Genomic DNA, 27,896 nt, shown 5'->3' on the forward strand with positions numbered 1-27,896 from the left:
GGATATGAAATTAATGCCATATACAATTAATCCAACATACCACATTAGTAGTATTCTTCTTCAGACTGATAGGGGGTGGGCGGGGAGAAGGAAGGAAAAATGAGGAGCCCGAGGGCTGGGGTATGGGAGGAGACAGCCCGAGGGCTAAGGAAGGGGAGAAGACAGCAAGGGCTAACAAAATTGGGAGAATTCAATGTTCAAGCCCGCAGGCTGCAGACTCCCCAAACGGAATATAAGGTGCTATTCCTCCAATTTCCAGTGGTGCTCGCTCTGGCCATGGAGGAGACCCAGGACAGAGAGGTCGGATTCGTAGTGGGAGGGGGAGTTGAAGTGCTGAGCCACCAGGAGTTCAGGTAGGTTCTTGCGGACCGAGCGGAGGTGTTCGGCGAAATGATCGCACAACCTCCGCTTGGTCTCACCGATGTAGATCAGCTGACATCTAGAGCAGCGGATGCAGTAGATGAGGTTGGAGGAGATACAGGTGAACCTCTGTCGCACCTGGAACAACTGCTTGGGTCCTTGAATGGAGTCGAGGGGGGAGGTAAAGGTACAGGTGTTGCATTTCTTGCGGTTGCAACGGAAAGTGCCCGGGGAGGGGGTGGTACGGGAGGGAAGGGAAGAATTGACAAGGGAGTTGCGGAGGGAACTGTCTTTGCAGAAGGCAGACATGGGGGAGATGGGAAGATGTGTCGAGTGGTGGAGTCACGTTGGAGGTGGCGAAAATGACGGAGGCTTATTTGTTGTATGTGATGGCTGGTGGGGTGAAAGGTGAGGACTAGGGGGACTCTGCCCTTGTTGTGAGTGCGGGGATGGGGAGAGAGAGCAGTGCTGCGAGGTATGTGAGAGACCCTGGTGCGAACCTCATCTATGGTGGAGGAGGGGAACCCCCGTTCCCTGCAGAATTAGGACATTTCAGATGCCCTGGTGTGGAATACCTCATCCTGGGAGCAGGTGCGGCGTAGGCGGAGGAATTGGGAGTAGGGGATGGAGTCCTTACAGGAAGCAGGGTGGGAAGAAGTGTAGTCCAGATAGCCATGTGAGTCAGTGGGTTTATAGTGGAAGAACAAATGTTGTTGGAACAAGAAATTAGTCAGTTAGAGTTAGATTATGCTAAAGATTCCACTACAGATAAACATAATAAGGTAATATTACTGACATTTAAACTTAATCGAATTTTATCGGCAAGGGTAATAAGATTATTCCAAATTATAAAACAGGAACATTGAGTGTGGTGACAAACCACATAAGCTTTTAGCTCGTCAATTGAAAAAACAAGAAAAGGAAAATACTATAACTAAAATTAAATCAGAGAAAGGTGAATTACTAATACTACCTAAAGATATTAATAACAGATTTGCTCAATTTTATCAAAATTTATATACATCTAAAACTAAAATAGAAGATAGTAAAATTAAAAAATATTTAGATAACTGTAACCTTCCTAAACTTGACCTTTTGGAACAAGAGGAACTTGGAGCTCAAATTACAATCGAAGAAATAAGTGAAACAATAAAATTGTTGAAAAATGGTAAGACACCGGGACCAAATGGTTTTAGTTATTAATGTTTTTTTTTTAATTCATGAGATAACGACTCCTTATTTATTTAATTTATATACTTACGCTTTTAACGAAAATAAACTACCTGAAACATTAGCAGAATCAACTATTACGCTTATTCCAAAAAAAGATAGATTTAGATGATCCGGGCTCATATAGAGCTATATCACTTTTAAATACAGACCAGAATATTTTAGCAAAGACTTTAGCAAGAAGATTAAGCAAATATATTAGTAAATTGATAAACCCTGATCAAACGGGGTTTATACCCAAAAGATACTAATTTAATAATTTGAGACGCCTGTTTAATATAATGTACTCACATAAAGTAGAGGAAGAAGATATATCAATTATTTCTTTGGACGCAGAGAAAGCATTTGATGAGGTAGAGGGGCAGTACTTATATAAAGTACTGCAAATATTTTAATATGGGAGAGAATTTTTTATTACATGGGTAAAATTATTATATGATAAACCGATGGCAAAAATATTAACTAATAATATGTTATCTTAAAAATTTCAATTATCAAGGGGTAATAGGCAGGGATGTGCATTATCACCCTTGCTATTTGCCCTTATGATAGAACCTTTGGCTGAAAGTATAAGAATTCATCCGAATATTCAGGGCTATAATACTAAAATTTTTCATTATATGCAGACGATATACTTTTATATATTACAAAGTCACAAACGAGCATACCAAATTTATTAAATTTAATAGAGGAATTTGGGTCCTTTTCTGGATATAGAATAAACTGGAATAAAAGTGAAATCATGACGTTAAAACCTCAAGAATCTACACACTCACTGAAGTTCCCCTTTAAAATTGCATCAGAAAAATTTAAATACTTGGGTATTCAGGTTACTAGAAAATATAAAGCATTATTCAACGCTAATTGTATACCTTTATTAAATAAACTTAATATGCTGATTACATTTTGGAAAACACTTCCTTTATCATTATTAGGTAGAATAAATGCTATAAAAATGATCTTTCTACCACAATTATACCTATTTCAGTCTATACCAGTATATATACCAAAATACTTTTTATTTTAAATTAGACTAATATTACCAATTTTATTTGGGATTATAGATCACATAGAATTAAAAAAAAAACACTTATGTAAACCGAAAGATGTCGGATGATTTTCACTCCCGATTTTTTTGTATTATTATTGGGCAGTGCATATTAAGAATATAATTTATTGGTTGGACAGTTCTACCCAACAGACAGAATGGATAAAAATGGAGAAAGAGGATTGTTTTCCTTGTAATATAGGAACGATCCTCTACTCCCCGAAAAAACTGAACAACACAATATATAAGAAGAACCCAATTATACATGATACAATAAGAATTTGGAAACAAATAAAATTATCCTTAAAATTAAGAAATGTATCATTGTTAATGCCAATTGCGAATAACCCTTTATTTAAACCATCTCTTATTGATAAAACATATAACCAATGAGAACATTTCGGAATTAAAAGGATCGGAGATATGTATGAAATGGGAAATCTATTATCATTCCAACAATTACAATTAACATTTAAATTGAAAAACAACCAATATTTTAAATATCTTCAGATTTGCGATTTCATGAAGAAATACATACAAGGATATCAAAAAATAACTCCTGACTTATTGGAAGAAGCAATGAATATTAAAGCTCTCACAAAAATTAATATCACATTTATATAATAGTATTTTAAATATAGACCTACCATTGACAGAGGTACTTAGAGAAGAGTGGGAACGGGAATTAATGATAAAAATTAAGAAGGTTACATGGGAAAAGTACTTGATATATATTCACAAATGTTCGATTAATGCAAGACATAATCTAATTCAATTGATAATTTTACGTAGATTATATTATTCAAAAACAAGATTGAATAAATTCTATCCAAATATATCCCCCATTTGTGATAAATGTTTATCCCAAAACGCAACTAAAACACACTCTTTTGTTTCCTGCATAAAACTTTATAGATTTTGGAATGATATTTTTGAATTATTTACAAAATTATTTAAGATAAGAATGGAACCTAATACTGAAATGATTATATTTGGAGTAATGGAAGATGGGAACAAATTGAACTCATCGCAAAATTTATTTTTTAATTATGGTTTAATAATAGCAAAAAAATTAATACTTAAATTTTGGAAAAATACATCAATATCAATGCTTAAAATGTGGATCGCAAGCATGTTGGACACCGCACATCTTGAGGTAATGCGATTCGTCCTAATAGATAAATTAGACCAATTCATAATGAGTTGGTCTCCATTTGTCGTCTTTTTGGAATCATATATTGTAAAAGCTAACTGTTTCAGGACTGGGCGAGGGATGATCAGGATTATAAATAATGATCTCCTTACCTCTTTTTTTTTAAATTTCTTACTCTCTTTTTCCTATTTTCTATTTTCTTTTCTTCAACTTTCTTCTTTCATTCTTTTTTCTTTTCTTTTTCACACACTATATATCTCATGTTTTTCTATCCGTTACTATCTAATTTCTTTTTCTTATTCATCTTTATTATAATAAAAAAATGTAAGAAGCTGTACATAAAATGTATTATGAAAATATATATTAGGCACTTTGGTGCCATGCGATTGTACTTACTTTCTAATAAAATAAAAAATTAAAAAAATTTATAAATTTAAAAAATGTTGAGACATTTTTAACACAGAGAGAGAGGGAGATATCAGTATAGCACTGGAACAAGCTCTTTGGTGCATAATGTCCATTGCAAACATGATGCCAATTTAAACTAATCTCCATTACCTGCCCAAGATCCATATCCCTCCATCCGCTGCAGATCCATATGCCTATCTAAAATCTTCTTAAATGCCGATATCATCTTCGCTTCTCCTGCCATGCATGACAGCCTTTTCCAGGGACCCACCCAACCTCTAGTCTTTGACGTTTCCACCCTGGGAAAAAGATTCTGAATGTCTACCCAATCTACACCTCACATAATTTGAAATAATTTGAAGGTGAAGGAATCCCCTTCGGTATCCCCTTCACCTTCAATGCTCAAGGGAAAACAACCCAACTTTTTCTTAATCTTTTATTGTCTAGATCAAAACCAGGGCACTTCTCTAACATTGCCACATATGCACTGCCCATTACAACGTCATTCTCACATTATTATTTTTGAGAGCATACTGTGTACAAGTTATGGTTATAAGTTGTCTGCCTTGTTTCCTACATTATGAGGGTAAAATGTATTATTAAAATATACTTCCTTCACTGTAGGCCATGTTGGATTGTGGCCAGGTTATTTAAAAAAAATGTAAATACAATTCTTCATGGGTTTTTTCTTTCTCATTTTTCCATGGTCCAGCAGCATTTTCCAAACAGGAAATCACAGACCTGGGTGATCCTGTCAATGGCCTCAACCACTTTTTGATAATGGGTGGGTTGGAATGGACGTAATCTTCAGGCAAGATGCAGACTACACTGAAAACTTATACAGAGTTAATGAAAGGTTTATCTTGCACAATCCGTTCACTGCACCTCTGGTTCACACTCCAACACACGTGTGCAGAAATGGAACCGTACTGCCCTGCCCATTTTCCATGTCCCCAGTTCATATGCTGCATATAGGAAAAGCTGTGAAGTTTCGCTCACTTCATTTTCTGCCATTTCAGTATTCAAATTCTTCAATAAAAACATGAACCATAGTGTTTGGAGTGTTTGGATGTTGTGTATTTGCTCCTTTTATGAGGGGAACTGGTATCAGGTAAGGGAGAGAGAACCATGTCCATAAAGGGGCTGTCCAACTTGGGCAACCTAATCCGCAAGTTCTGGCGAGCTTGCCCTTAACTCATACTCGCAGCATGGTCGACACGAGGCCGTAGGAGGTCTTCGTAACACTCCTTCATGCTCGAGAGTAGTCCCCGTGTACTCGAGGCCTCAGCTAGGTCGCTGTGTATTTTACAACATGTTGAAAAATGCCCGCGAGTAAAAAAAGGTTGCCATAGAAAAAAATCAATACTTTTTCTATACTCGTAGGTTTAGTCGTAGTAGGTCGTAGTAGGTCGGCATGTTACTCATAGGTAATCAAGGATAGTCGAAGGTAGTCATAGATAGTCTTCATCATAGTCGATGGGAAATCGAAGAGAAGTTGAAGGAGATCGAAGGAGATCGTCTTCACTCTCCACTATTCGGTGTCTAATTTTCCTGAAGTTAGCCATAGCTAGTCGAAGCTAGTCTTCAACATAGTCAAAGGAGGTCAAAGGAGGTTGAAGGAGGTCTTCTACATGGTCGAAGGAGGTCTTCAACAGACATTTTTTTCAAACTCTCCTAAACTTTTCTAAACTTGCCCATTAGGTCGACCAAGTGGGACAGCCCTTAAGGCAACTGAAAAAAGATGAACTAGCCTTCTGAGTGGCCATGGTAATGAGGAGACAGCCCATATGCCCCTCACTTCAGCATAGGTCAGGATAATACATGATTAGTTGCTCACTGGGACCTTATTCTGTATTATACCAGTGCTGGCCATTTCAGATACAGAATTATATCGATTGTAGAAACAGCCAATGCTACTAGAAGCCACAATGGCCCAACTAACTAATCTGCCAGAGTGATCTGAAATTCCTGCTGTGTAGCTTTACAGAACATTCTCTCAGGGTAATGGGCATGGAAATACTTCTGCATGAATTTGTGCACCGTTTGATAATATCGCTGAAATATTAATGGAGAACAGTGATATAATTTGCAAATTTCAAGTTACCCTTTAGTTGCATGACTAACAGTGTCATTAAGCAGTAATAACTTTTGTCCTTTTCTGTTCTAATATTTTTCAATGTAAATCATCAAGAATTTATCTGTTCTTCGCAGCTGTTCTCAATGGTGGAATTGGAAGTAATGGAATATAATTGTCCTTCATTGACAAGAATTAGTGCGTTCTTAAGTTTAAGAGATTTGTATTACAATGAAGTCATTGTCACAGTTCTTTCACAGAAGTTAAAAATAGATCATTCTTGCCAGCAAGGAACCCTGGGGGACACAGAGATCTCCTAGTAAGTCACCTGCTCTTCATTAAATTTAACTGCAAAAAAATTAAGAACAAAAAGTGCTGTGTAAAATTCTCTCCCATCTCACGATGTTTCCTACAACCGTTCAGTATCTCGCATAGGTGACTTTCAAATAATAAGATGAAGTTTTTGACCGTGAACCCTTTGCAAGACAAATAAATGATGCGGCAGATGCTGGAAATCTGAAATTAAATGGAAATACTGGATATGCTCGGCAAGTCTAGCAGCGTCTTGTGGAGAAGCAAAATAAGTCATTCAAGTCAATCATCTTTCATCAGAACTGAGGTTAACCTAATGTTTTAGACTATGATGTCACAGCCGCCTGTTCTTCTTCAAAACAAACATAGTAACTCCTGAGAGACAATGTGTGTTCATATATAATCATGTTTCTTCAGATTTAGTCATCATAGAATGAAATGTTAAACAATACCATTGTTTGCTCTTTCAAGTGAAAATAGAGCCTTCAGCACTGTTTTGAAGGAGGTCAAGGAATGGTTCTCTTTTATATCCAGACCAATATTTATCCTCTACAAGCATCTACCTATATGTTATTTGGCTATTTATCTCATTATTTTTGTAAGCTGTGTCTGTATACATAGATTGGCTGCTGCGTTTTCTGCAGTGGAACAGTCACTATACCTCAAAGGTGCTTCATTTGCTGTGAAATGCACAAGAATGTCAAAAGTTACAAAAGCTCCTCAACTGCTCATTTTTTGGACCCTCGCTAAATGAGTACCAAGCCAAGAAAAGGGGTTCAGGAGAGAAATAACATGACTAGATGGCATACCACAGCCACAATTAATGAGGCAAAAAATAGGACGCTCCATCTGTACCAGATCAATAATGCGTTCATGTTAAACAAACCACTAAAGTATTGATATTCAAACGGAATAGTGAATATTATAAAGGTGATATTTAATTTCCCATATCAAGTTGCGATGATTAGGGTTACATATAGACAACAGAATTAATTAAAATTTATTAAAATGCTTTAAGTAAAATAAAACATGTAATTGAAGAAAGTAACTTTGTAGCAGTCTCTATGTTTTGCAACTTTCTGCTTCTAATGTGAAAAGGTTGTCTTGTCACCAACCATCTAAAACATTCAATACTGCCATGACTTGTCTAATGTGCTTGCAGTGTTATGATCTGGGGTAGCATGGTAATACTGACCCGACCCGAAACATCACCCATCCTTTTTCTCCAGAGATGCAGTCTGACCCGCCGAGTTACTCCGCATCTATCTTCGGTATGTAAACAAGCATCTGCGGTTCCTCTCTACACACTGAGTTTAATATAATTTGATCTCGTTCTCGGGTCACCGAAGCTCTGGGATAAATTTTGAGGTCAGAATTGTATCGGCATTTGGAGAGGACAGTATTCTGCAGAAGATAGACACAAAGTGCTGGAGTAACTCGGTGGGTCAGACAGCATATCCGGAGAAACGGAATAGGTGACATTTCGGGTCGACAGCATCACTTACACTTGAAAATAAATAGCTAAGTGGGGAGGTGGAGTGGCAGTGAATCGGGGAACAAACAGCCTAACAAACTAGATGCAGATCCATTAGGGTTCCAGCGTCTTCCATTACCGATTCCGTGATATACCCAACAACTTATATCACCAACAATGCAGTAAAATGCAACATACATGCTGCACAGTAACACCCCCCCCCCCCCACCTCAAGAACAATAGCTAAATCTATAAGATATGCCCCCCCTCCCCATCTGTTTCACACTAGATCAACTGGCACACCACTCTCCTTGTTTAATTCCATCTCCACTGATAATCAGGAAAATTTGATAAGCATGTGAAAGAATACATTACAGGGAAATAATTGGGGTAATAGGATTAATGCATTTTCAGAACTGGCGTGTACACATGGTGGTACAAATGGCTACTTTTCAATGTCAATAAGACAAAGGACTGTGCTGACTTCAGGCAGTGAAGCAGTACACATATACCAGTATACATTGACGGCACTGAAGTGGAAATGATTGAAAGCTTCAGGTTCTTAGGAGTAAATATCACCAACAATTTGTCCTGGACCAGCCACATTGATGCATTGACCAAGAATGCACACCAACACCTCTACTTCCTTAGAAGGCTTACAAAATTTGGCGTGTCCCCAATAACCCTCAACAACTTCTGCAGATGTACCGTGCAAAGCATTTTATCGGAATGCATCACAGCATGGCACACCATAGGCAACGAACACCAGTCAGTGTACCCTGATGTATTTCCCATCATATATGGCGACTTCAGCAAGGCCATCTTGAGGAAATCACTCCCAGCCCAGCAGGTGTCCTGAAACACCAGAAGTTATCAAACACCCTTGACCACTACTATTGCAGAGTTGCCTGGTGCTCCTTGCTTCACACTCGTTTTGGGAAATCCAACAACATGGCTGTGTTCTTTATCGCTATGTATAGACATTGATTAAAGAGCAGCCCCAATGGTGAGGACTGCACAGAGCTAGTCAGGGGAGTGAGAGTAGCAACTCCTGGAATGCTTTAGGAGCCATTGGGGGGTAGTGACCATAATATGATAAGTTTTAATCTACAATTTGAGAGGGAGAAGGGAAAATCGGAAATGTCAGTATTACAGCTGGGCAAAGGGGTCTATGGATGCATGAGGGAGGAGCTGGCCAAAGTTGATTGGAAAGAGACGCTAGCAGGGATGACAGTGGAACAACAATGGCAGGTATTTCTGGGAATAATAGAGAGAGTGCAGGATCAGTTCATTCCAAAGAGGAAGAAAGATTCTAAGGGGAGTAAGAGGCGACCGTGGCTGACAAGGGAAGTCAAGGACAGAATAAAAATAAATGAGACATATAACATAGCAAAGATGAGCGGGAAGCCAGAGGATTGGGAAACATTCAAAGAGCAACAGAAGATAACTAAAAAGGCAATATGGGGTGAAAAGATGAGGTACAAGGTTAAGTTAGCCAAGAATATAAAGGAGGATAGTAACAGCTTCTGTAGGTATGTGAAGAGGAAAAAATAGTTAAGACAAATATGAGTCCCTTGAAGACAGAAACAAGTGAATTTAATATGGGACCAAGGAAATGGCAGACAAATTGAACGGGTATTTTGGAAAACACAAACAATCTTCCAGATGTACTAGTGGCCAGAGGGTAATGGAGGAACTGAAGGAAATTCACATTAGGCAGGAAATGGTGTTGGGTAGACTGATGGGACTGAAGGTTGATAAATCCCCAGGGCCTGATGGTCTGCATCCCAGGTTACTTAAGGAGGTGGCTCTAGAAATCGTGGATACATTGGTGATCATTTTCCAATGTTCTATAGATTCAGGATCAGTTCCTGAAGATTGGAGGGCAGCTAATGTTATCCAACTTTTTAAGAAAGGAGGGAGAGAGAAAACAGGGAATTAATCGGTGGTGGGGAATATGCTGGAGTAAATTATAAAAGATGAAATAGCGGAACATTTGGAAAGCAGTAACATATAACCATATAACCATATAACAATTACAGCACGGAAACAGGCCATCTCGGCCCTACAAGTCCATGCCGAACAACTTTTTTCCCTTAGTCCCACCTGTCTGCATTCATACCATAACCCTCCATTCCCTTCTCATCCATGTGCCTATCCAATTTATTTTTAAATGATACCAACGAACCTGCCTCCACCACTTCCACTGGAAGCTCATTCCACACCGCTACCACTCTCTGAGTAAAAAGTTCCCCCTCATGTCAAGTCAAGTTCCCCCTCAAGTTTATTTGTCACATACCCCTACGAAATGTCTGTGAAATTAAAAGTGGCAATGCTCGCGGAAGTCATGTCCTCTTATTTGAATCTTCACCTATTCTCAAAGGACAAAAAAAGCTGATCCACATCCAACTCTGTCTATCCCTCACTCATCAGGCGTTTGCCTCATGGAACAGTTTAAAGACCTCTATCAAGTGCACCTCCCCCCTTACCTTCTACTCTCTGCAGAGCCTTCTGCACTCCAGAGAATAAAGACCTAACTTATTCAATGCTTTCCACCGCCGCTGCGTAGAAGCACTGGAGGATCTCTGTAACTTGAATTTCCTCAATTGCCTTGGTAAACCCAGGCAACATTCTAGTAAATCTCTGTACTCTCAGAGATTTATTTTGTTGACATCCCTTCCCCTATACTCAATGGAGTGTACCTCGGAATGTGCCCTGTACAGTCCATACTCCAGATATTTGGCCTCACCAATGCCTTGTACAATTTTGAACATTACATCAGCCACTTCTATACTCAATGCAGTCTGATGTTATAAACGGGGCTAGCATACCAAAAGCTTTCTTTGAGAAACCACCCTATCTATATGAGATTCCACCTTCAGTCTGGTGGGGAACTTTGCTGAACGGTTATTCCCAGATAGCCCCCCTTCTGGTGTCCAGATGGGGAGAGAGCAGTGTGTGGGAGACGCATCGTCCGTGGACCTATTTTGACTTTGTCCTGTTCCCAAGGTGTAGCACCTCACATTTATCAAGCATTTAACTACGAGGTAAGGGCCATCTGCCAGTCTTTCAGCCCATTCAGGGACCACGGAATCCAGGGGCCTGGAAACCACTCTGTAGACTTTGGAAATCCTCTTCATTATCCACAACACCCCTGTCTTGGTTCACCCGGTCATCATCTGCATACTTACTAATGCAATTTAGTCCACACCTGCATCCAGATCATTGAGGGATGTACAGTTGGTTACAAAGCCCCTGCCAAGGCTTCTGGGACCCCATCACATCTTGTCCCTGTCCCTTTGTCCTTCACCGCCCTTCGCATTCGGTAGGACCCACTAGTCACCTGCCTCCAGTTGTACCCGAGCATTCAACACACGAACATCCACCCCCATTACCCTCTGGCTTCTCCCATTCAGCCACTGTTGAAAAATCCCATCTCTGCTATCGCTCTGCATTTAAAGACCCTATCAGTCTTGAACCTTCTGCGCTCCAGAGAATAAAGACCTAACCAACCTTTTCTTCCATGTTGGAAACCCTGTCATCTCTGTAAGGCCTTACTAAAGTCCATTGTACACCATATCCAGAGACACAATCCACTATTTTGCTTACAGCCCTCGTCAATTTCCCTAGTAACCTCTTACCAAAAAATTCCACCTTCAAGAAGATTATTCCCAAACACTGACCTTCAAGGCACAAATCCATGCTGACTGTAGCACCTCCATTAATCAGATCCCTGCCATCTTTCAACCCATTCTTCCAAATGGCCTAAATCACTCTGTAGACTTTGGAAATCCTCTTCATTATCCACAACACCCCCTGTCTTGGTATCATCTGCATACTTACTTAATTTGCCCACCTTCCACTGACAGTCAAAAACTAACAGGCCTATAATTGCTAGGTTTACTCTTAGAACCCTTTTTAAACAATGGAACAACATGCGCAGTACGCCAATCCTCGGGGACTATTCCCGTTTCTATTGACATTTGAAATATTTCTGTCATAGCCCCGGCTATTTCTACATTAACTTCCCTCAATGTCCTAGGGAATATCCTGTTGGGACCTGGAGACTTATCCACTTTTAATATTTTTCAAAAGTGTCAGTACTTCTTTTACTTTGAAACTCATAATATCCATAGCTACTTTACTATGGATACTATGAGTTTCAAAGTAAAAGAAGTACTGACACTTTTGAAAAATATAAACAGGATCGGTCTGAGTCAGCATAGATTTATGAAGGGGAAATCATGCTAGACTAATCTTCTGGAATTTTTTGTGGGTGTAACTAGGAAAATGGACAAGGGAGAGCCAGTGGATGTAGTGTACCTGGAATTTCAGAAAGCCTTTGATAAGTCCCACATCGGAGATTAGTGACCAGAATTGAAGCACATGGGGTAGGGTACTGACATGGATACAAAATTGGTTGGCCGACAGGAAACATTAGGATTAACAGGGTCCCTTTCAGAATGGCAAACAGTGACTAGTGGGGTACCACAAGGCTCGGTGCTGGGACTGCAGCTATTTACAATATCCATTAAAGATTTTTAGATGAAAGGATTATAAGTAAAAATTAGCAAATTTGCAGATGACATAAAGCTGGGTGGCAGTGTGAACTGTGAGGAGGATGCTATGAGGATGCAGGGTGATTTGGACAGATTGGGTGAGTGGGCAGTTTAATGGCACATGCAGTTTAATGTGGATAAATGTGAGGTTATCCACTTTGGTGGCAAGAACAGGAAGGCAGAATATTATCTGAATGGTGTCAAGTTAGGAAAAGGGGAAGTACAATGAGATCTAGGTGGCATACGTCAGTCACTGAAAGTAAGCATGGTAAAGCAGGTAGTGAAGAAAGCCAATGGCATGTTGTCCATCATAACAAGCGTAGTTGAGTATGGGAGAAAATAGGTCCTTCTGCTGTTGTACAGGACCCTGGTGGGACCACAACTGGAGTATTGTGTGCGGTTTGGTCTCCAAATTTGAGGAAGGACATTCTTGCTATTGATGGAGTAGGTTCACAAGGTTAATTCCCGGGATGGCTGGACTGTCATATGTTAAAAGAATGGAGCGACTGGGCTTGTATACACTGGAATTTAGAAGGATGAGAGGGTATCTTATTGAAACATATATGATTATTAAGGGATTGGACTCGCGAGAGGCAGGAAATGTTCCTGATATTGGGGGAGTCCAGAACCAGGGGCCACAGTTTAAGAATAAGGAGTCAGCCATTTAGAACGGAGATAACAAATAACTTTTTCACCCAGAGAGTTGTGAATCTGCGGAATTCTCTGCCTCAGACAGTAGTGGAGGCCAATTCTCTGGATGCTTTCAAGAGAGAGTTAGATAGAGCTGTTAAAGATAGCGGAGTCAAGGCATATAGGCAGGAACAAGGTACTGATTGTGGATGATCAGACATGATCACAGTGAATGGTGGTGCTGGCTCGAAAGGCCGAATGGCCTACTCCTGCACCTATTGTCTATTGTCTATTGAAGCTGTACAAAGTACATCCTCCCTTCATGAAAGCAATACTTGTTTTTGGTCTTTTTGCATCCAGGTGAGGAGCCTCAGGTCTGGTGGCTCTACTTTCTGAGCCATCCAATGAAAGGATTATTTTGTACCCTCCATTATAATACTGACTGCACAATTTAAGCAGTTCCATTAGTCAGAACATATTGTGATGGCCTGAAGTAAACATGAAAGATATCAAAAAATTATTTAAATCTAAGTTGCAACTCAGTTAGACCAAATTAAATCTGAGACTTGTTCCATGTGAATTTGACCTTTGAAAATTAATTGATCAGCACAGAATTCTGGGTTAGAAGATCCAGGGGGATTTCACAACTCAATGAATAAGTACTTCATAAACTTCGCATCAATGGGTTGATACAAATTTAATACAAATTTCTGTCAACTGTAGTATGATGAAAGCATTCTCACTCCAATTTCGATTGCTCTGCGTCTAAGCAATTATCATTAAAAGCCATATCCCAAAATCATGTACAAACTCCGTACAGACAGTACCCATAGTCAGGAATGACCCCCGGGTCTCTGGCACTGCAGGGCAGCATCTCTGCCCTTGTGTCACTGTTCCACCCGTTACTTTTTTCTTGATTAGTAAGGGTGTTAAAGGTCATGGGGAGAAGGCAAGAGAATGTGGTTGAGAGGGAAAGATAGATCAGCCATGATTGGAAGGTGGAGAAGACTTGATGGGCTGAATAGCCTAATTTTGCTCCTATGACTTATGAATTTATACTGGTAAAAATTAATTCCAAATAGATGCCCGTCTCATTCATGATCAAAAATAAATGAAGTCAGGAAACTTTATAACATTAATTAATTTATTAACGGTTTCCCTGTAGTTGGTTTAAATTATGAGGTATCGAAAATTCTCTTTTGTCTGAACCTAATATCGTTGTTTGATACACACTCCTGTATAGTGCTGGTGACCGAAGATGAATATATCTATATAACTCAAAGTCTGATCTTGACCACTTCCTGTTGTTCTGTATATTGATTTTAGAAAAAAACGCTGCCACTTACGGCTGTGATTTTTGGCCATCTTACTCAGAGTTGCCCTCCGCTGTGCAGGACAAGAGGATTGTTCCCATCCATGAAAAATAAAAGAGTTATTAGTGTTTAAATAATATTGAGATTCTCTCTCCTGAAGGCCACGCCCCTTCCGGAGTGACTATAAAACCCGGAAATGTGGAGGTGCCTCTGTTCTCTGCAAGATGGGGCTGCGAGAGGTCGCAATTCTCAGTCTGAGCTGTGAATAACACTGAACACATGTCTACTAAACTGTGTGGTTTTACTGACCTGTGTGCCCTTAATGTGGTTTGAAAATGTAGTTTGAAAATGCAAAAGTGTGTTTTGGTTTGAAAGTGCTAAAGCAAGCTGTGTTGCCTTTGGCTTTGAAAGTGCTAAAGCAAGCTGTATTGCCTTTGGTTTTGAAAGTGCTAAAGCAAGCTGCGTTGCCTTTGGTTTTGAAAATGCTAAAGCAAGCTGCGTTGCCTTGGGTTTTGAAAGTGCTAAAGCAAGTTGCGTTGCCTTAGGTTTTGAAAGTGCTAAAGCAAGCTGCATTGCCTTTGGCTTTGAAAGTGCTAAAGCAAGCTGCGTTGCCTTTGGTTTTGAAAGTGCTAAAGCAAGCTGCGTTGCCTTTGTTTTGAAAGTGCGAATGCGAGCTGTGTTGCCTTTGGTTTTGAAAGTGCTAAAACAAGCTGCCTTGCCAATGGTTTTGAATGTGCTAAAGTGAGCTGCCTTGCCTAATTAGAGCTGCATTGCCTAATTAGAGCTGCCTTGCCGAATTAGAGCTGCCTTGCCGAATTAGAGCTGCCTTGCCGAATTAGAGCTGCCTTGCCGAATTAGAGCTGCCTTGCCGAATTAGAGCTGCCTTGCCGAATTAGAGCTGCCTTGCCGAATTAGAGCTGCCTTGCCGAATTAGGGCTGCCTTGCCGAATTAGGGCTGCCTTGCCGAATTAGGGCTGCCTTGCCGAATTAGGGCTGCCTTGCCGAAGTTGGGCTGCCTTGCCAAATTAGGGCTGCCTTGCCGAATTTGGGCTGCCTTGCCGAATTAGGGCTGCCTTGCCGAATTAGGGCTGCCTTGCCGAATTAGGGCTGCCTTGCCGAATTAGGGCTGCCTTGCCGAATTAGGGCTGCCTTGCCGAATTAGGGCTGCCTTGCCGAATTTGGGCTGCCTTGCCGAATTAGAGCTGCCTTGCCGAATTATAGCTGCCTTGCCCAATTAGAGCTGCCTTGCCTTCTATATAATTAAAAGTTCAATCTTGACCACTTCCTGTTTGCGCTCTATATTGATTTTAGAAAAAACGCTACCATGTACGGCTGTGATTTTTGACCATCTTTCTCAGAATCCCCCTACGCTCATCAGGTGCCGAGGATTTTTCCCATCGATGAAAAATAAAAGTTATTACTGTTTAAAAAATGTTGAGATTCTCTCACCTGAAGGCCACGCCCCTTCTGGAGGGACTATAAAACCCGGAAGTGTGGAGGTGCCTCAGTTCTCTGCAAGATGGGGGAGGTAGAGGTAGAGGTAGAGGTAGAGGTAGAGGTAGAGGTAGAGGTAGAGGTAGAGGTCATGACTCACTGTCTTTAGTGGCCTTGCACCCTGCTTGAAATGATATGAAACTGCACTTGAATTTGGTGCCCTTACACCCTGCTTGAAATGGAATTTCAAGGAAAAGCTGTGTCAACTGCGAGCACACCAGCCGTGAGTGAGCTACCAGCACAACAGGCTTGAGTGACTCACTTGAGCTGCCAGCCCAAGAATCCATTCCCCCCCCCCCCCCCCCCCCCCCCCCCCCCCCCCCACTGGCCACCAATATTGGAATTGGTGGAGAGGTGGAATATTGCGTTGGGGGACCAACCCTCGCGTGTGATGCTGGGGACCCATATATATACTAGACTAGGAAGCCTAGAAACAACTCTAACAAAATAACTTTACAATGACTTTCTGTTGAAAAGAGATTGATACAATTTAAGAAAGAAAGAGGTGACTAAATCCAGACAAGTCTTGATCATTCTGTGTTGGATTATCCAAATGTTCCCCAGACGTCCTCTGTACTCAGATTAGCTTTAAGGAAAACCTTTAAAAAGGTCCATAAGGCCAAAAGAAACAGAAGCTGATGTGTCCATTTGGACTCTTGTCCTTGCTGTATGGTTGGTGTTTTCCCTCCTAGATATTCCTGCACTAACTCCATATCCTTTGACCCCCCTCTCAATCTCTGAACTACTCAATAACTGCACCTCTACCTCCTCTTGAGTTGAGAACTATCAAGGTTTATTGTCTTCTGATTGAAGGAACTTTCACTTATCTGTGTTGTGAATGTCCCACCACTTGGTTTGACACCATGACACCTCATTCAAGGGGAAATCATCCCATTACCTGCCTTGTTAACACACAGGAAGAATTCTGTATATTTCCATGAGATTATCTCGAACATCGAAATTTATGACAGAATACGTCCGTTCTGATTAACTTCTCCTCATTTGACATACCCTCATTCACTGGCATTAACCCGCTGAACTTTTGTTACACTCCCTTTATTGCAAATAAGTACTTTCTAATGTGGTAAACCCTGATACATAAATAATATAGCAGTTATGGTTTCACTAAAGTACCTATGTACTTTTATCTCATTGTGATAGAGAACAAAATACAATTTGCATTCCTTATTTCTTTCTGTATGCATATGTTAACTTGTCGTGTTTGTGCACATCCAGGTAAGTTCAAACATTAGCACCTTTCTGTCACTCTTCTTGTAGGTATGTTACAAAACTTACCTTCAGCGGCGCTGCAGTTCTGTCACTGCCCGTGTGCGCGACTTTGGCGCCTTTGAGAGGGGGGCGGGTTTAAAATGCTGTTTTCTCCAGGCAGTTCAAATCGATGTAGGTCAGCCTGTTTAGTTGCTAAAGAAAAATCGCTCCGACATTCGTTCTCTGCAGTTATTTTTAAACTGTGCTGGATAATTTAATTGTTAGAGTAAATTAAAAATCATCTTCTAAAGCCGTGAACGCCGACTACGGGACGGATCTCACCTAGGGAACAAGGCAAGGTACGCCGTTTATTTTTACATAACAAAGTGCTTCTTAAGATGCCATCAATCAAAATTTTAAGTTGCGAGAAGGTGACTTGGGGCCCATCCAAACCAGCAGTATTTTTCTTACCGACATGGGGTTCAAAACCATCGCGTTCCACAAAATCCCACTCGCAAGATGATTTAAATGGTTTCAGAATGCTTCAATCTACAATAACTGAACATTTATTTCAGTTCTCTTAATTTTTAAGAAAGTTATGGGCTTCTGACTGTCCTCGATCACAGCTTTTGTGTTAAGTCAATGGAAACGCAATAGGGAACAAGATGCTAATTTCTGAGTATGGAAATGGTCATAACTTTTTTAATACTGAAGATATCAAAGTCAATTAGGTGTCAAATTAAACTTATTTTTATGCTTTATCTGATGGGATAAATTGCAGACTTGGTTTTTAAAATCTCAAAATTCTGTAACATTGCTACTTCTTGTATTGAAAAATACTCCACCTCACTATTTATTCCAATAAAGTTGGTGACCTCACATTTTCCACATCATATTACATCTTCCATGTCCTTGTTCATTCATTTAACATGTCTTAATTTCCCACTACATCCTCCTTAGAGCTGCACTGCCACCTTGCTTTGCCTTATCAATAGATTTGATTATATTGCACTTGATCTTCTTGTCGTTGTTGGCATGTCCAGCTCCTCTATATTATATACTATACTATATACAATGCCATATACTATACTATACCATATAATATACTATATAAAACATAGACCAAGCTTCAATGAAAAACTGAGACAAAACACATTTGTTTTGATGATCCCCATAGCTTCACAATGCCATTCAGAAATACCTATTTTAAGCTCTACACGTTTCACCACCCAAGGGATGTGTTTCTAGGCGTGAACCAACTGTGACTTTGCTGAGTATTCAAAATGTGCATTAAAAGAAAATATTTTTATGAATTCTTATTCTTTTATAATGAGTGTATGGCATTGTAACTCATTAAATAATTGTCACTAAATTGAAAAGAAAGTGGAGTAGCAGTAAACCTGCTGCCTTACAGCACCCGAGACCCAGGTTCAATTCTCACTATGGGTGTTGTCTGTATGGAGTTTGTATGTTCCCCCTGTGAACATGCGGGTTTTCTCCAGGGGCTTCGGTTTCCTACCACGCTCCAAAGACATACAGGTTTGTAGGTTATTTGGCTTCAATAACTGTCACTAGTGTGTAGAATGGTGTTTGCGTACAGGGTGTTCGCTGATTGGCGCAGACTCAGTGGGCCAAAGGGCCTTTTTCCATGCTGAATCTAAAGTCAAACATAACATCTTCCTGTTATGCAAACAAATTAAGGCTGAAAAGTGCTCAATTGTAAATACTACATTATGTGTTGTTCTTTATTGCCAGAGGAATTGGTACGGGAGTAATGTGTACTACTTCAATTATATAAGTCCTTGCTGAGACTGCACCTGAAGTACTGTGTACAGTTTTGGTATCCTTGCCTAAAGAAATTATATACTGGCCACAGAGAGAGTGCAACAATGATTTATTAGGCTAGTTCTAGAAGTATAAAGTTTGGCATATGCGGAGATATTAAGTAGACTGGTGCTGTGATCTTCACAATTTACGAAAATGACAGAAGACCTCATTAAGACAGATGTGAGGAAATTTCTTAATCCGTAGGGTGGTGAACCTTTAGAATTTTCTAAGTCATAGAGCTGTTCAGTCATGGCATTAATTAAAAACGGAGATAGATTTCAAAACATCAAGAGAATCAGAAACGGAGCGAGTACAACGCTCCTGCTGTTAATTACCATACACCATTGTTGTCAAGAATTGAAAATGGACATGCCAATTTGTTTGCTAAGGCATTAAAATGTTTGAACTAAGTAAACAATAGAAAATTTGAAGCACCAGTAAACACCTTCTCCCCTTATAAAATATGTGCATATTGTTTAAAATTAACTCAAGTAAATCCAATCTTGTCAGTGACCTGACACCACACCACTGTAGTCCTGCATTGGAGCACAACAGCGAATCAGCAGTGTTCGGCTGTGTGGGAATCCACGTTCACACAGGCGTGGGTACGAAACATGACAATCCTCATGTTTAGAGAGGTAACTGTTGACAGGTCTGAATGGAACTGACAGTTATCCTGCAGTAGTTTCAGGTCAATAATCCAATACATATTTAATTTGGAAAACCATGTTCGGTTAACTTTGAGTTCCTTGATGAGGCAATGGAAAGGGTTGAAGGAGTTTTGATCCGCACAGAGGGAGATCTGAACCTTTGAGATCAACAAATTTAATGGGTTGTGTTCTCAACCTGTGAGAATTACACAGCGGAAATTTACAAATAAAGACAAAGGACAGACTAGAAATTAAAATCATTGAGGAAAATAAACGGAAGCAGTAGCTTTCAGAACCAAGGATAACCGACCGGTAAAGTGAAATGTTCACCAAGCTTCACAGCCATGTACTGTATCTCTGGCTTCTCAAAAGTTGTTTCCACTCCTTCTCCCTCCCCAGTGTGTATCTGTATCAAATTGGCTTTGCACCGAGTGAATTTCACTCAGACAGCGCTCCCCCCACTTGCCCTGTCATAACAGGCTGGTGAATGAAGCAATGTGTTTGTATGTGTTCCACTCTGACAGTCGCCATTCCAGTTGCCAGTTTTGCAGACTGCCGGTAACTTGATAGTCGCTGGCAGTCGCCTGAAAAATTGCTTAAGGTGGACAGGCCCATATTTTCCAGAGTGACACTAAAGCACAGAAGGAAAATGACCTTTCTTTTAGTTCAGTGCTATCAATGCAAAGAGTTGAAGATAGGTGTTTTCTATTTGTTTCAGTTACACTTAGAAAGATATTATTCAGCTGACTTTACTCACTTTGTTGGAGCAAAAATAAAGCTACTGGATTTAATGTTATGCAGGAACTGAACAATTGAAAATCATAAAAAGTGTATAATGCATAAGGAGGCTATTCAGCCCTTTCTGTCTGTCTACTCAAATCCACCTTCAACACCTACAGTAGCCTTGCAGGCCATGGCTCTTCAAGTACACATTTAATTGTTGTTTAAAGGTGGTGTGGGTCTCTGCCTCCACTTGCTCATACAAGCAATGGGTACCTGACCTATCTCCCTCTGAGTGAATTCTCCACTAATCCTTCCATCTATTACTTGAAATCATGGCCTCCTGATTTTTAGTCTATTTGCTGAGAGTAATAGTACCTTCTTAGTTAGCGTACAAACCCTCTTCATAATGTTATGCTCCTTAGTTAAGTCAAAAAAGACAACGCCCATCTTATATAATCTTACCTCATTCCAATAATATTCCAGTTTAAAAATCTCCTTTGCAGGAGTCCGATCCTGCAATGCAGTTATGTGTAATGGAGGAGTGATGTGTATGGAGTTAATAGATAAATCTCCACCGCACTTTAAACAAAAATGACCTGGATCATTAATGCCCTTATGAGAAGGATATTTCCTATCCTTATCTGCCCAGGTCCGGAGGTGGTAGCAATGTAGAAACAAAGAACTGCAGATGCTAGTTTATACCAAAGATAGACACAAAGTGCTGGAGTAACCTAATGGATCAGGCAACAATGTGCATGACTCTTATCCAGCTACTGAAGAACCGTCACCATACATATATTAGCAGTAAAAGAACATATTCCACCATTACCTTCTGAAGAGTATCTATGCAATAAATTGCTGATGAATAAACCTGAGATCTCACCCAGCCAATCCGCCTAGTATCAAGCACATTTCACAGCCAGTGTCAAGCACATTTCAACACCTTTTCCACTGTTTGTACTACATTCCCTGAGCACATTATACCGTGGGAGTTATTGATTTATAACTGAAAAAATGGGAACATAGTCTTTAGTCCTTTAGTGTGACACAGTGAAGCAGCTGGTAGAGCTGCTGTATCAAAGCTCCAGGGAACCAAATTCGATTCTGACCTCGGGTACTATCTGTGTGGAGTTTGCACGTTCTCCCTGTGACCGCATGTGGTTCCTCCGGGTTTCCATCTACATCCCAAAGATGTGCATGTTTGTGCATTAATTGTTGTATCTAAATTGACCCTAGTGTGTAGTGGGCTGAACTACTGGGAATGGAGGATCGAAGGTCGGCATGAACTCTGTGGGCTGAATGGCCGTTTCCATCCTGTATCTTTCAATCAATCAATCAATCATTTATCAGCTGTTTTTTGGTGCATCTCAGTGTGGAACAAATGTTGACCTAGACACAAGGACTGACTGTCTCTTCTTCACACATTACATTTTTCCATCTCTGCCAGTGTGCAATACAAAATCTACATCTATCTTAGCCCAGCAAATTCACCAATCAAGATGTTCTTCATGAAAGGTAGTATCTTAGAAAATATACTTCTAGCATTTAAGCAAATGTACTGGCCAATAAAATTAATCTCAGAACAATTGTATCCTGATATTACTTGAAAATATATTACCATTCAATAAGCCAGATTTTACACCAATGATGGATGAGAAATAAATATTGGCCTTCCCAGCCATACAACCATTTGGGATGCAAATCATTTCATTTGAACCCGTTTACAGGCTGTGAGAGTTAATTTTGAAAAGGCAGATTTAATACTGGCTTAAACTAACACAGCTTTTAAAATATGTTTTCCTAATGACATTAGTCGCTAATATTTCCTCTAATGGGAACTTCTCAGCTATACCATAAGCTAACTTCAAGCCCTCGAGTTAAATGTTCATGCAGGAATTACCATTTTAACATTCATTCTGAGTTTAACATGTAAAAGATACGCAATACTATGCACAACAATTGTGAATAATTGTCATATTTAATAGCTGTGTTGCTAGAGTGATTCTAACACTTCATAAGATATACTTGTTATTATGATGTCAATCGCTGTATACTAAAATCTGAATGCACAAAAGGAATTTCTGTGATATTCTGCTAGATTTGTGATAGAGCCATTCAACTAAATAGCTCCCTGTCTTTTATCTGAGATGGTAATTTTCTTCCCCATAGGTTTTAATCTTAGTATTTTTTTGGGACTTGCTATTGAGTTTCATCTGCCTGTGATCATATGGCAGCCGAACCCAAGTTCACTTCCAACATTGAATGAATGAATGAATGAATAATACTTTATTGTCACATGTGACAAGTCACAGCGATACTCTATGTTTTGTATACCCAAGGTATGCAAAGAGTCACCACATAAAGGGCTCCAACAAAGTTACAAAGTATTCCATTTCACACATATTATTTTTAGTCCATTCCATTCCAAAAGTATATGTCCAGAATTTATGAGACCAACATTAAGTAAATTGCCGTCAGCATGATAATTTGGAAGATCTGAAATATACAACTTAAGGGGTGAGTAATTATATGGTCAAACATAGGAATCCAGTGATGTCTCTCCACGAGTCCTTGCTCCTCAACAGAATGCATAGGTGCATCCTCCCCAACATAATTCACATAAATCAAAGAAAATGCAAAAACATCAGGTACTTACAAACATTTCCAACTGCATGAAATGCTCTGAGATGCTAGTTATGGAACTGATTAAATCCAGTCTACCAAGTCACCTTGAACCACTGCATTCCACCTACTGCCCCAACAGGTCCAATGATTATGCCATCTCCTGGCCTGGTACTCATCCATGGATCATCTGGATAAGAATGACACCTATGTCAGAATCCTATTCTGCTTTTAAAATCATCATATCATCCAAGCTCATCACCAAACCCGTGGAACCTGGAGTCAGCACTTATCTCTGCAACTGGATCCTCGACTTCCTGACCAACTGACCCCAATCAGTGAGGATAGGAGACGATAATCCTCAACACTACTGCACCGCAAAGATGCATTCTCAGCCCCCTTCTTTACTCCTTGTACACTCATGACTGTGCAGCCATGTACAAATCTAATTCAATTTACAAATTCACAGACAACACCATTGTGGGGCGGATATCAAATAATGAGACAGAGTGCAGGATGGAGATTGAGAACCTCATGATCTGGTGAGGAGACAACAAACATTCTCTCAATGTCAGCAAGACAAAGGAGATAGTGATTGACTTCAAGTGATGAATCGGTTTGCAAATATCACTGACAACTTCTCCTGGACCACCCATATTGAAGCAATGGCAAAGAAAGCACACCAACACCTCTACTTCCTTGGAAGGCTTACAAAGATCGGATTGTCCCCACCAACTCTCACCAACTTCTACAGGTGCATTTTATCGGGATGCATCACAGCATGGTTTGATAACAGCTTCATCCAAGGCTGTAAGAATTTGTAAAGAATTATAGACACAGCCCAGACCATCATACAAGTCAACCTCCCTTCCATTGACTCCATTTATTCCTCATGCTGTCTCAGCAAGGCCACCAGCATAATCAAGTATGAGTCACACCCTGGCCACTCCCTCTTCTCCCCTCTCCCATCAGATAAAAGGTATAGATGTGTGAGGCATTTTGAGAGATTTTGCGACATTAAAAGCTCCATATGAACGCAAGGTGCATACGTGTTCCTCCAGTAGTGTCCGAACTCGACTTTCAAAAACTGATTAAATCTGAAAATTGGTGCTTCCATGTGGTGCAAAATCAGAGACTGTTCATCGCATTCTCTGATGCCTGGCATGGTCATTTAGTTAGCTAAGATTTGAGGATTCAATGTTGGCACCATTTGGTTGAAAGCTATCTAATATATGAGGGGTTGTGGAGAGGTGGGAGCTAACCTTAGTTGTCCCAAATTTAAATTCTAAGATGAAATATTTGTCCAATGAAAAATATTGAAAAGGACTTGGCCATGTTCCATGAAGGTGAGATAAATGAGAGGTAGTCGCATTGAGACAAACAAGATTCTAAGAGGAATTGACAGCATTGATGTTAAAAGGTTGCTTTCCAGCTGAGAGTCTATAGCCAGGAGGACGAGGCTCCAGAGAAGGAATTAGTGCGATTGAAACGTTGAGAAATCTCTTTATCCAAAAGCTGTGGACCTTTAAAATTCTCTGTCTAAAAGAGATGAAAAGATGTGGATGCCGGGCATTTGAGCATAATTCAGGCCAATCATTAAAATGAGGGAAATGAAGGATAGAGAGTTAAAGCTAAAATGCTTGTGTCCCACAAGCATTTTAACAAGAGGATCAAATGTATCAAATTTCTAACCCCATTAGATCTCACTGAATGATCTTTGCAAAGAATAGCAAACAGAATAAATACTATTCTATGTCAAGAGAATCAAGAGTCCCGAAGGTTGCATGCCTGGTGCCCAGGTTCGAGACATCTCGTCTGCCCTGCAGAGGAACTTGGAGTGGGAGGGGAAAGATCCAGTCATTGTGGTCCACCTAGGTACCAATGATGTAGAACAAGGAATAAGGCACTATATTGAAAAGCAGAACCATAAAGGTAATAAGCTCTGGATTGCTACCAGAGCAATGTGCACATTGGCATAGGGTTGAGAAGATTAAGGAGTTAAATGCATGGCTCAAAGATTGGTATGAAGGAAATGGATTTGAATTTGTGGGACATTGGCACCAGTATTGGAGATTGAGGGAGTTGTTCCGAAGGGACAGACTCCACTTGAACCCAGCTAGGACCAGAGTCCTGGCAAGCTGTATAACCAGGTGGTGGATACCAAACTAAAGGTGTTATATTTGAATGCATATAGTATAAGGAACAAAGTGGATGAGCTTGCAGCACAGAGAAGTTGGTAGGTACGGTGTTGTGGACATTACAGAGATGTGGCTGAAAGAGGATCAGAGCTGGAAGCAAAATATCCAAGGTTACGTCCTATCAAAAAGACAGAAGGAGTGGGTTGGCACTGCTGGTAAGGCATGAAATTTGATCCTTAACAAGGGTAACATAGGGTCAGAAGATGTAGAATCCTTGTGAGTTGAGCTAAGAAACTGCAAGGGTAAAAAAAACCCTGATGGGAGTTATTTACAGGCTCCTGAACAGTAGCCACGATATAGGGTGCGAGTTACATCAGAAGATACAATCAGGATGAAAGAAAGGCAATGTTACAGTGATCATGGTGGATTTTAATATGCAGGCGAATTGGAAAAATCGTGATGATATGGACCCCAAGATAGGAAATTTGTAGAGTGTCCATGAGATGGTTTCTTAACGTAGCTTGTAGTGGAACTTACCAGGGAAAAGGCAATTCTGGATTTAGTTTTGTGCAATGAACTGGATTTGATTAAGGAGCTTAAGGTAAAGGTGATACACTAGGTGATAATATTTAAACTGCAATTTGAGAGGGAGAAGATTAAATTGGGTGTCGATATTACAGCTGAGCAAAGGTGACTACAGAGGCATGAGGGAGGAGCTGGCTAAAATTGATTGGAAAGGTACCCCAGCAGGAATGATGGTGGAACAGCAATGACAGGAATTTATGGAAAAAAATCAGACGACGCAGGATCTCTTCATTCCAAAGAGAAAGAAAGATTCTGTGGGGAGAATGAGGTTACTGTGACTGACAAGGGAAGTCAAAGACAGTGGAAAACTAAAAATAGAAGGCATATAACATCGCAAAGATTAGTGGGAAGCTAGAGGATTGGGAAGTTTAAAAAAATCAACAGAAGGTAACTAAAAAGGCAACACGGGGAGAAAACATAGGCAAAATATGAAAGCAAGCTGCCCAATAATATAAAAGAGGATAGCAACATTTTCTTCAGATATATAAAGAGTAAGAATGAGGCAAGAGTGGACATTGGGCCTCTGGAAAATTATTCTGGAGAAACAATAATGGGGAATAAAGAAATGACATTGAATGGAATGGAATGACTTTTTTGCATCAACCTTCATGGTAGAAGACACCAGCAAAGTCCCTGAAATTCAAGAGAGTCATGGGGTGGATGTTACTAAGAAGAAGGTGCTTGGGAAGCTAAAGCTTTGAAGGTGGAAATATCACCAGGACCAGATGTAGTGTGCCACAGGCTTCTGAAAGAGGTGGCTTTAGAGATTGTGGAGGCATTGTGGATTGTGACCTTTCAAGAATCACTTGAGTCAGGACAATTGGAAAATTGTGAACGTTACTCCGCTGTTCAAAAAGGCGGTAGAGCAGAAGAGTGGAAACTAGACCTGTTAGCCTGACTTCAGTGGTTGGTAAGGTTTTAGAGGTTATTTGTAAAGGATGAGGTTTCTGAGCACTTAGAAGCATATGATAAAATATACCTAAGTCAGCATTGTTTTGTGAAGGGGTAATCTTGCCTGACAAACCTGTTGGAATACTGAGGAAGTAAATAGCAGTATTGTCACAGTCTGCCCTCTCCTCATTCTCATCCACTTCACCTCCCAGTACTTTTCCACTGGTCCCTCCTTCTCCTCGCCTGCCTGCCACTCCCCTCTCATCAGCCCAACTCTCCTCACCTGTTGCACTCAGTTGCCTCTGATCACCAATTAACCCGGTATATAGACTCTCCTCACCGTTCACACAGTGCCAGATTGTTCTCAGCATTCATGCAAGACTCTCCAGCGATTTCCCGACTGACTACACGGATTCGAACGTGCCTGCCCCTGACCATTCCGTCCTGTCGTCTTCCCGGATCTCACCTCAGCCTTCGTCCCGTGCCTCCTGGTTTCTGTCTGCCTCTCTCCTGGGCTGTTTGGTGTATCCCTGCAACGGCTCCTCGACTACCTGCCTGGCTTCGACTCTCCTTTCGTCTGTCCCTCGCTGGTTTGTTTGCATCGTGTGTTGGATCGCCTGGTTACCGGACCTTCCGCTAACCTGACTACGTCTCCTGCCTGCCCCTCTTTGGAACCCTCGCTCAATCCTGAGCCTCTGTGTGAGTACAGTGTACCCATTCCTGTGTTACTGCTCTGTGTTACAGTATTGTAATAAAGTTCATTACCAATTATACCTGCCTGATTCTGTGCTGCTATTGGGTCCAAGCTATACCCGTTACAAGTATAGACGTAGGAGACTCAGTGGATGTTGTTTACCTAGATTTTCAGAAATTCTTTGATAACGCGTAGCATGTAAGGCTGCTAAAGAAGATGAGAGCTCATGGAATCAGATGAAAGATACTAGCATGGATAACAGATTGGCTGAATGGTAGATGACAAAGAGTAGCAAATAAGGGGGGATTTTTCAGGTTGGCTGCAAGTGACTAGATTTGTTCTGCTGAGGTCGGTGCTGGGGCTGCCACTCTTCACGTTGTATATCAATGATTTGGTTGAGAGGATTAAAGGCTCTGTGGCGACTTTTGCAGATGATACAAAGGTAGGTGAAGGGGCAGGAAGTGTAGAGAAAGCAGATACTCCGCAGAAGGACTTGGTTAGG

The sequence above is a fragment of the Leucoraja erinacea genome, chromosome 3 (assembly GCF_028641065.1).
Source record: "Leucoraja erinacea ecotype New England chromosome 3, Leri_hhj_1, whole genome shotgun sequence".
NCBI lineage: Eukaryota > Metazoa > Chordata > Chondrichthyes > Rajiformes > Rajidae > Leucoraja > Leucoraja erinaceus.